The 9,679-nt window shown below is 37.5% G+C and overlaps 1 long non-coding RNA gene across 1 annotated transcript; it reads right to left on the reverse strand.

Moving 5' to 3' along the window:
- Nucleotides 1-8,345: 8,345 nt before the first annotated feature.
- LOC118736590 lies at nucleotides 8,346-9,250 on the reverse strand. The gene is made up of 3 exons (XR_004992731.1): nucleotides 8,887-9,250; nucleotides 8,660-8,829; nucleotides 8,346-8,556 (listed from the first exon to the last, which is right to left on the reverse strand). It is a non-coding gene; the product is annotated as an uncharacterized LOC118736590 (long non-coding RNA).
- Between the last annotated feature and the right edge of the window lie 429 nt (nucleotides 9,251-9,679).

Consider the following 9,679-nt stretch of genomic DNA (forward strand, 5'->3'; position numbering starts at 1 on the left):
ACGAATGAAAATATTTTGCCGCCAAACTACTGCAACTGCTGTATGTACACTTACCTGCATGAAGCTTTTGTTTGGGAAACATCGCTGTCCTTTTCAGGAATTAGATTGGATGTTTTTGTCAGAAACCTGTAACATTATGATATTTTTTTAAATTGTCTTATGTAAATGGATTATGGTGGATATCTTACCTGTCCATGGTTCTTCTAAATTTCAGCAAGGCACCCAGGTATAATTATATAGTTAACCTCTTAAGAAAACCTATCGCAGTCTCATTTGAATTTTTCCAATAAATGAAAAGAACATAGTGAATGGATAATCATTCACAATGGAAAAAACCCAAGCTTCAAAGAAGTGTTGCATTTTGATTACATCAGTGTTGCAAAATGCCAAATCATTTTCTATCAATGTAATTGTTAAGAAGAATTTTTGATTTTGGATAAAAGTTGTACGGATAATTGTTTTTTTTTTTTTTTTTGTTTGCAACGATCTAGACAAACTGCAATAAATATTTAATATACATCAAAACCTACCAAATTCGATTTCTGCCTACCAACCTACCAAAATTTATTTTCTTAAATTGAACCTACCAATTTTGGTCCAATTGGACCAAAACGGCAACGCTGGACATAACTTCGTGCGCATCATGCGTTCGTGCAATATGACTGCTCATACTTACACCACTGCAGCTTCCCCATGCAAAAGGCATGTGTTGGCTGTTCATACTTGCCGAATTGAAGTTTATTGCTGCCACTGTCGACGTTACTGTTGCTGTTGTAGACGTTACGGTTGCCGCTATAGACGTTTCTGCTGACGCCCAACGCGCTTGGCTGATGGACGGCATTGCTATGCCTGCTACGCTCATTTCGGTTGAATTCAAATTTCTTCTAGAAGAATTCGCGTCGACTGGGTATGTGTACTTTTGTTCGCAATTACCATATGAGCTGGTCGGAGATACTGCGTACCCTGACAAGCCGGTCTGCCCCAGTGCTGCTGTGAGTGTTTCGATCATCTTTTTAAGACCACTCACTTCCTGCTGCAACTGCCTCAGATCGTTATTCACTTGTCGCTCCGGAGCCTCACATCCACCTTCTTGATCGACCTGCTCCATTACCGCCCCCTCTTGTGCAGCCGGCAATACTGTACACCCACTATCTTGAAGCCTTAAAATTAACTCCTCCTTTGTTCCTGAGGTTTTCAACTGCGCTTCACGCAATGCGTTTTTTAGCTGCACCACCGTACACTTCTCGAGATCCATTTTGGTAAATAACCAGCGCAGGGTATTTGTTTCAGCTCACTTGTGACTGTCGCGAGTCTACTTTTAAAAATAAATTGTAGGCCAATTCTCAACGTTATAATATATATATGTATTTTTGTATCCGCTCCGTCGCTTCACGCGCCCGTCTTTACATTTCATTCGTACATAGCATAAAAAAAGGAAAAATGTCAAAACTCTTGCAGTTATGTGAGTGTTGCCAGACTGACAGTTGACAATACAATGCCGAGAAACTTAAGTATATTTGTACAAGGTATATTTACATTATTAAAAGACAGTAAAGGAATAGCACAATTTCGTTTCTTACAAATATGCATCCATTTGGATTTAGAGGATGAGATTGAGGCGCCTGAAGAACGTGACCAATTGTATATGAGAGATAGAATTTCAGTAAAAGATACTATAACCGAAGATAGATTAGAAGTTTTAGAAAATAGTAGCAAATCATCGCCGTAAATAAGATGGCTGTCATTAGGAAATTTGTTAATGGTGACCATCATTTCATCAATTTCATCAAATGCAATAATAACAAGTAAGAAAGTCTAAGTTCGGGCGGAGCCGAACATTAAATACCCGGCGCAAGTATTAAATATATGTTTTTTCACCCTTCCGAAACCTTCCGCTAGATGGTAAGCCGAGGTGTATCAATTTTGAGTAAATTAGCGTCCTTCAATTTCGAAATATTGAAGTTTCAAGCATTTCTTAAATTTACCGTTATATGAGAATCGGCCGTTATTTTAGTCCGATTTCAATAATTTTCAACATTTTGCTTACACGTGGCAAGTACAATAACCATACCGAGTTTGGTACAAATTGGTAGAACGGTTACCGATATACTTATATGTGATCATAAGTGGGCGGTGCCACGCCCATTTTCCAAAATTTTACCATAAACGTATTTCTTGGTAAAGAATTGTTGCAAGCATCAATTTTGAATAAATTAGCTTCAATATTTAATGATTTATCGAAGATTTTGTATTTCTCTAAATTACCGTTATATGGGATGTGGGCGTGGTTATTGTCCGATTTTAAAAAGTTTCGGCGATTTTTTATGCTGTACCAAGGCCAACAACTGTGCCCAGTTTGGAAGAAATTGGTGCAGCGGTTACCAAGATATACACATGTAACCATAAGTGGGCGTGGCTACGCCCATTTTCCAAAAATTTATAATATTCTTATTTTTCGTCTAAAACTTATTATAAATATCAATTTTGAGTGAATAATCTCCAGTAGTTACTAAAATATCGCAGTTTTCGTATTTCTGAAAATTACCGTTATATGGGAAGTAGGCGTGGTTATTGAGCGATTTCAAAAATTTTCGGCCATTTGGTATGTTATGCGAAGGCCAACAACTGTGCCAAGTTTGGAAGAAATTGGTGCAGCGGTTACTGAGATATACACATGTAACCATAAGTGGGCGTGGCTACGCCCATTTTCCAAAAATTTATAATATTCTTATTTTTCGTCTAAAAATTATTGTAAATATCAATTTTGAGTGAATTATCTTCAGTAGTTACTAAAATACCGCAGTTTTCGTATTTCTGGAAATTACCGTTATATGGGAAGTGGGCGTGGTTAAAGTCCGATTTCGCCCATTTTCAATACCAACCTACCTTGGATTAAGGGAAACCTACATACCAAATTTCGTTGAGATATCTCAATTTTTGCTCGAGTTATCGTGTACACGGACAGACGGACAGACGGACAGACGGACGGACAGACAGACATGGCTTAATCGATTTCTTTTTTCATCCTGATCATTTATGTATACATTTGTCTATATCTATCTCGATTCGTTTTGGCTGTTACAAACAACCGTTATGTGAACAAAATTAATATACCCTTGTGCACAAGTGCGCTCGGGTATAAAAAGAATAACAGAAAGAGGGGAACCTTGTGGAGTTCCATTATCAAGAGGAAAGGTAGAAGAGAGAATGTTAGAAATGAGAACGCTAATTTTACGATTCGAAAGAAAAGATTTTATAAAATTGTATATACGAGGGCCAACTTTCCATTCAATAAGCCGTCTCAATACCACATGGATGCCAATACGGTCAAAGGCTTTTAAAAAATCTATCGAGAGTAACGATATGTGATTTCTGGAAGACAATGCTTCCGAAACAAAATTATCTAAATGCAAAAGAGCGTCAATAGTGCCCTGCCCCCTCTTAAATGCAACCTGGTTAGGGTGGAGAAACTTATTCTTATGAACATACCAGGTGAGCCTGGATGCAATAACTTTCTCCATCAGTTTACCAAGGCACGGCAGGAGGGAAATAGGGCGGTAACTACCTACCTCGCAGGGGGGTTTACCTGGCTTCAAAATTGGTATGATCGAGCTCTTCTTCCACAAAACAGGGTAATCACCAGTGATATAGATGTTGTTATAATATGATACAATACGGGAAAAAAGAAAAGAAGGGAGATGTTTTATGATGGTATAGGAGATCTTATCTATGCCAGGTGTTTTGCCTCTAACAGTGGATAGAGCTGTGCGGAATTCAAGTAGAGAAAGATTAGCATCTATTAGCTTGGCAGAGAAAGATAGAGCGTTAGGAGGGAGGTACGAGGATGAGATAATTGAACATTTAGTAGAATAAAATTCAGAAGGGAAACTAGTGTCAGAGGAGTTATTGGAATAATAGAGAGAAAATTCTGCAGCTATATCCCGTGGATATAGAAGTTTGCCTCGAGGTGAATTAATTGATGTGATGGAGGAGGAAGATGGAAATCCAGTTAGCCTTTTTATATCCGACCAAATTATTTTGGTGTCACAAGAAGAGTTAATGGAGGAAGTGAATTTTTGGAAGCAAGACATTTTGGCAACTTTAGATGCACGTCGAAATAAAGCGTAAGATTTCTTGTATTGAATAAGATTGGTTGAGATGCGATTACGTTTGAATTCATGCCACTTACGTTGTTTATCTTGTATTTACTCTGCTAGATCACTGTTCCACCATAAGGGGGTAGGCCTAACAGGTTTCGATGACGATACAGGGATAGATTGATTAGCTGCGCATCGAATAATTTTATGAATCCTGTAAGTTTCCTGATTGATATGGAGGAGGAGGGAAATGAGTTGGAAAATCTAAAACACGAGTCTTCAAATTTGGCCCAGTTAGCTAAATCTGTTTTAAAAAAGGATCTGGGCTTATAGGTCGTTAAAACACGGGAGGTAGAAATTTTGGTAACTATAGGAAAGTGATCACTTCCATGAAGGTCATCTATTGGATGCCAAGAACATTTAGAGGATGGAGGAGAATACGAAAGAGTGATATCAATATGAGTAAAGGAAGAGTGAGTAGAAAAGTGGGTGGGGGATCCATCATTCAGAATAATTCCATTAGAAGTAAGTAAAAATCTTTAGAATTAGCTGAAGGAGAACCCCAAAGGGGACCCCAAGCATGGAAATCACCTGCTATAATATAGGGATTAGAGGAAGAGGGTGTAAGATTATTAAAGTCAGTTAAAGCGAAAAATTCATTAGGAGGAGAATAAGCACAAATAATTGAAATTTTGTTGGCTAACTGGAAGTAGGGTAATAGGTAGAATGAGGCAGATTTCATTTAATTAGGATTGCAATGCCTTGTTTACTATTGGTAATTTGGGGGAGGTTGTAGAAGTGTCCAATATAAGCTTTAGGAGTAGGGGCTATGATATTATGTGTAAGGTGGGTTTCATTTAACAAAACGACTGAGGAGTTAATAGTTTTAATTAAGTACTCTAGTTCAATATAGTTATTTAAATAACCATTCATATTCCACTGCAAGAGAGAAATCATAAAGGCAAGAAATAAAAGCAAGAATTACTTAGATGAAGAGGAGGGAGAGTATAACTCAAGAGTATTAGGTGGGGTGAGAGGAATTTGTTGGGAAAAGGAAAGGGGAGAGACGAGCATTGGGGAGGAAGAAGGGGTGTTGGGTGAAGAGTTATCAAAGTTGGTAACAGGGGAGAAGTTAGGGGAAGGAGGAGTCTCCATAAGAAGGAGAAGAATTAGATGCGATGGAAGATTCATATTTTGGTTTAATGTTGTTTTCAGTTTTTGTTGATGATTCTATGATTTGGTTGGATGTTTTTGTTATGTTTGCATAGGAATTAGCTTTGGGAGTAAACGGGTTTTGGCTATTATATTTTTTAATGGCTTCACGCATTGAACACTAATTTATAGTCTCATTTTCGTTGTTGGTGTTTCCGACAGGGTAGGAGTGTGATGTAATGTGGAACGATTTTCCGTCATCCCTTGTCAAATTTGGTTTGGAGTCAAATTTGGTTCTTCGAAAAATGACACTGAAGATGGCACAACGCCGAAACCGGTTTGTCTCCAAACCAAATTTGACAAGGGATGACGGAAAATCGTTCCACATTACATCACTTATTTATAGTTTTAACTTTGAGGATCTCTCTCATCTGTTGGAATTCAGGACATTGGTTCGATGAGGAAGGGCGATTGCCTGAACAATTGGCACATAAGACTCTAGTGCAATCTGATGGAGTATGGGGGGGGAAGTGTATACGTGGCACAGACTGGGGGATTATGGCAATGCTTAGCAGTGTGATCAATAGATTCAATAGATTGACATACCTTACTACGCATAGGGTTAGGGTAGTATGGTCGAACGTCAAGAATCCTCCAGGCGACCTCAATTTTATCCGGGAGAGTATATTTATCGAAGGTTAACAAGATGGCGGCAGAAGGCTTACGAGAGTTATCAATAATTTTTGAAAATGTATAAGAAGCTGTTACTCCTTGTTCCTTGAGGCCTTCAACTATTTCGTCTTCGGAAACGTGGATTAAGAAGGGCGCATAAATTGTGCCTTTTACCGAATTGAGGTTATTGTGTAACTTTATAGAAATATTTCCAACACCGGGTAATGTCTTAGCATTCAGGAACTTATCAGCAGCTTTCTTATTCTTAGCAAGCAGCAATAAGCTGTCATCACGAAGCTCAGAGATGACGTTGCCCTCACCGCTTATGGCTTGAATTCTTTTATGGATCGAAAAGCACGAAAAAGTTGTAATCGGTTTTTTATCATCAGATGATTTTATAATTAAGAATTTCGGGTCATCCTTTTTTATGATCGGGAGTCCAGGGAAAGGGTCCAACGGCGTTAAATCAGGTTTTTTTCTTTTTAGTTTCGGGGGCGGAGATAACAGGGCATACCTGTTCACCCCAAGGTAGGTGGCCGCCGGGGCCATTTCGAACACACAAATATGTATTTACGTACTTGGTTTTAATCTTTACTTTTAAACAAAAAAATATATAAAGTCAGTTGAATGAAGAAAATAAATGTAACCGTAACCGTAATATAACTGTTTTACACAAAGTGTATAACGTTTATAAGATAGCGGGAAACACAAGAGCAAAATCAAAAAATGCAACCGTTCACAGAGAGAGCTAGTAGGTAACTACGTACTGAAGATATTATAAACGTTTGTACGGGAACGACTTCTGACTATTTCTGTTAAGTTCGGACTCGTGCTTGGTCGCAACAATTTTGATAACTCTGTAAGCTTATATAACAAAAAAAAATTAAAAAGCCTTAATTTGTTCAAAGATACTATTTGAAGAACATAATTGGAGATTGATTAGTTCACGAGCTGATTTCAAGTATATGTGTTATAGTCGCATGTTCTTTTGCATTTAGTCCCGAACTAACAAAAGTGCACAGATTTATGTCTATACTCACTGTTTTCAGTACTTTCAATTACATAAAGCCCATTCTTTAAGTACTTTTAGTATTTTTATTCACTTTATTCCAGTTAAAACAAAGTTTCGTTTACACATCAATCGGCTTGCTAGTATTGATATTCGGTATTGCATCTATTTCATATTGTACATAGTATCTGGAAAGAAATTATATTCAATCTTCGTTTTCAGCATCACTCGTAGGACAAGAATTATTTCAATAAACATTTTATTAAAACCAGCAACTTATTCCATTAGTTGAGTGGTAATTATAGGAAGCACAGGTGTGTTGGAGGAGAGCGCCTGCAAGACTGCCTGCCCTGATTAAGCAACTACAGCAGCATGTTGCACGTTCGTGATGCCGGCCGGCTATTCCGCCAATTCGGACAATCTTTGAAGGCATGAGCAGCGCCATGGAGGCAAGCATAGTGTGTTCCTTTTCAGATGCAATTGATAGTTTTATTGCAATGCTGAGATGTATGAGCTTTACAGCGAAATATACGTAAGTGGTGAAGCAAATTAAAAGGCATCTGCTGCTCTGGCTTGGTCAGTTGACGCAACGAAGAAACAACTGACGTGATATAGCAGCTTACCGCCAGCGCAAATGTAAGATCAGGCTGTCAATTACCGCGATCAAACGAACTCTGTAATCGGATAGAGAATTGGAAAACTGATTCTACATATATAAAAATAAACAATAGGGCTGTTCAGGATCTTGTGTATATGCTCCTGCATTTGTAAATTCACAACAATAAAATGCACATAGTTGCCATGGCAGCAAGCATATAATTTGGGAATGCAATTCCAACTGCAAATCCAAGACCATTTCCACAACATCCTGAATAGCCCTATTGAGACCTTACATGCAATTTGGAAAAATTGTTGACGGAAGTACGCTCCCAGTCATTGTATTATCAGACCCTTTTGATCCTCAATATGTACAGTTTTCCTTTTGTTTGTTTAATATTCATTAATTTTTTATAAAAATTTAGAATATTCTACGTGTAAATCCTATTTTTAAATTTTATACAAATTTAAAATACATGTCAACAAACGGATGAGCTATCCTAATGACCTACAGTGCATAAGCTAATAAGATTTTTAGAAAAATTTCGGGTATGCAGTTATGTAGCCGATTAGTATAATAATGCGCAAGTTTAAAGTTATACAAATTTTGTAACTTAAAACTTTAAGTTTTCTATTATAAATACTAAAATTTAATAGGCTACAAAACTGCATACCCGAAATTTTTCTAAAAATCTTATTAGCTTATGCACTGCAGGTCATTAGGATAGCACACCCCTTTGTTGACATGTATTTTAAATTTGTATAAAATTTTAAAATAGGATTAACACGTAGAATATTCTAAATTTTTATAAAAAATTAATGAATATTAAACAAACAAAAGGAAAACTGTACATACTGAGGATAAAAAGGATCTGCTAATATAATGACTGGGAGTGTAAATATCCACAATAATTTCGATTTGCTTTTGATCGCCAAGTGTGTTGATAAGCAAAAAGGAATAGTTTATTTTTCAATTGTTGTGTGATTGCAGTGATGACCTCTATGGTGTGGTGCTAGTGGCTGCTTACGCTGTAAGTATATAAGATGAAAGATTATTAATGCATTGAGTGAGAGAATAATAAGAGCAAAAAATAATGCAATATACTTAATTAGTTTAACTCTCTGTACTTACTACACTCAGAGGTAGATTTTTATAAATTTCTTGTAACCCATTATCCTCTGCTTGGCTTTCCTAATTTTTAGGCGCTTTTTCAAATTGCGTACGCGGAAGTAAATTCTGCACTTGTAAAAAAAACGTTTGACGTCCTCAGCAAGATCAACTTCCACGCTTTTAGCAACCAACTGCAATTAACAACTACAATTAAAATTACTACAATTAACAAATTTAAAACGAAATACTTGTGAAATATTTGGCGGCCTATGAGCAATGGCAAACACACTGAACGTTTTTTGTATATTGATTTATATGTCGCTTAATATATTAGATTACAAACGTATAGTTGTTACGATGATTAAAACGCACAATTTACAAACATGAATGCTAATTTAATACGAACGTTGATGTTGATGATGATTTTTATACGTTGCTTGTTGAATGTGTGGCTTGAAGGGTATTGCACACGAATGTGATGAATATTAAAACTTTACTTTAAGAACTTTGATGAATGTTGGGCGAACGTTGGACGAATGTATGTGAAATATTTGATGAAGGCGAGTGTGTGTGTGGTGTGTTTCCAAATTGTATTTATCGCGCGATTGTCGGCTGCTGTCCAAATTGCTTCTGATTTTTCGGTGCAAGCAAATATCTTAAATACGTAGCAAACAAATGACAGCTAGTGATGTGCAGGATAATGGTGTAAAGGAAAATAGTGCAAGGGAAATGAAGAGGCACAGGGTGCCCTTACACCCCATCCCACCGTGAATGGCCTAGGGATTCACCCTCTAAACATAATACGGCAAGTTTCGAGGCTGGACGACGTAGCACTCCTCCAGCTGTTCTGACATCGGCGACTCGTACCTGCCCGTCTTTGGCTGTAAACACCCGAGTTACTCGTCCTTTCTGCCACCGGCTTCGAGGTATGAGGGCATCGCAGATTAGGACTAGGTCATCTACCTTGATTGGCTCCGCTCGATCGTGCCACTTTGGACGTAACAGCAATTGCGGCAAGTAGTGCCGTATCCACTGCTTCCA

The sequence above is a fragment of the Rhagoletis pomonella genome, unplaced genomic scaffold (assembly GCF_013731165.1).
Source record: "Rhagoletis pomonella isolate Grant_MI unplaced genomic scaffold, Rhpom_1.0 Rhpom_scaffold_00003, whole genome shotgun sequence".
Taxonomy (NCBI): Eukaryota; Metazoa; Arthropoda; class Insecta; order Diptera; family Tephritidae; genus Rhagoletis; species Rhagoletis pomonella.